Consider the following 497-nt stretch of genomic DNA (forward strand, 5'->3'; position numbering starts at 1 on the left):
TACTGTTTCCATTTGCTGTAAAAGATCAAGCTAAGAGGTGGTTAAATAACCAGCCTAAGAACAGCATAAAAACATGGAAACAGCTGTCAGAAAAATTCCTGAATCACTATATTCCTCCAAAATGGATGACACAGCTAAGGCTGAGCATCCAAGGATTCAAACAAGGAGATAATGGATCTCTTTATGATGCTTGGGAGAGATACAGAGAGATGCTAAGAAAATGCCCCTCTGAAATGTTTTCAGAGTGGGTGCAATTAGACATCTTCTACTATGGGCTTACAGAAAAAGCTCAGATTTCTCTAGACCACTCAGCTGGTGGATCTATACATATGAGAAAAACAATTGAAGAAGCTCAAGAGCTTATTGATACAGTTGCTAGAAATCAGCATCTGTATCTAAGCAGTGAATCTTCCATAAAAGAAGAAGCTAAAACAGTAACTGCTGAACTCAGTCCGGTGGATCAGGCTAATGAATTTAATCAGCAATTAGACTTTCTA

Source organism: Arachis duranensis, chromosome 6 (assembly GCF_000817695.3).
Source record: "Arachis duranensis cultivar V14167 chromosome 6, aradu.V14167.gnm2.J7QH, whole genome shotgun sequence".
Taxonomy (NCBI): Eukaryota; Viridiplantae; Streptophyta; class Magnoliopsida; order Fabales; family Fabaceae; genus Arachis; species Arachis duranensis.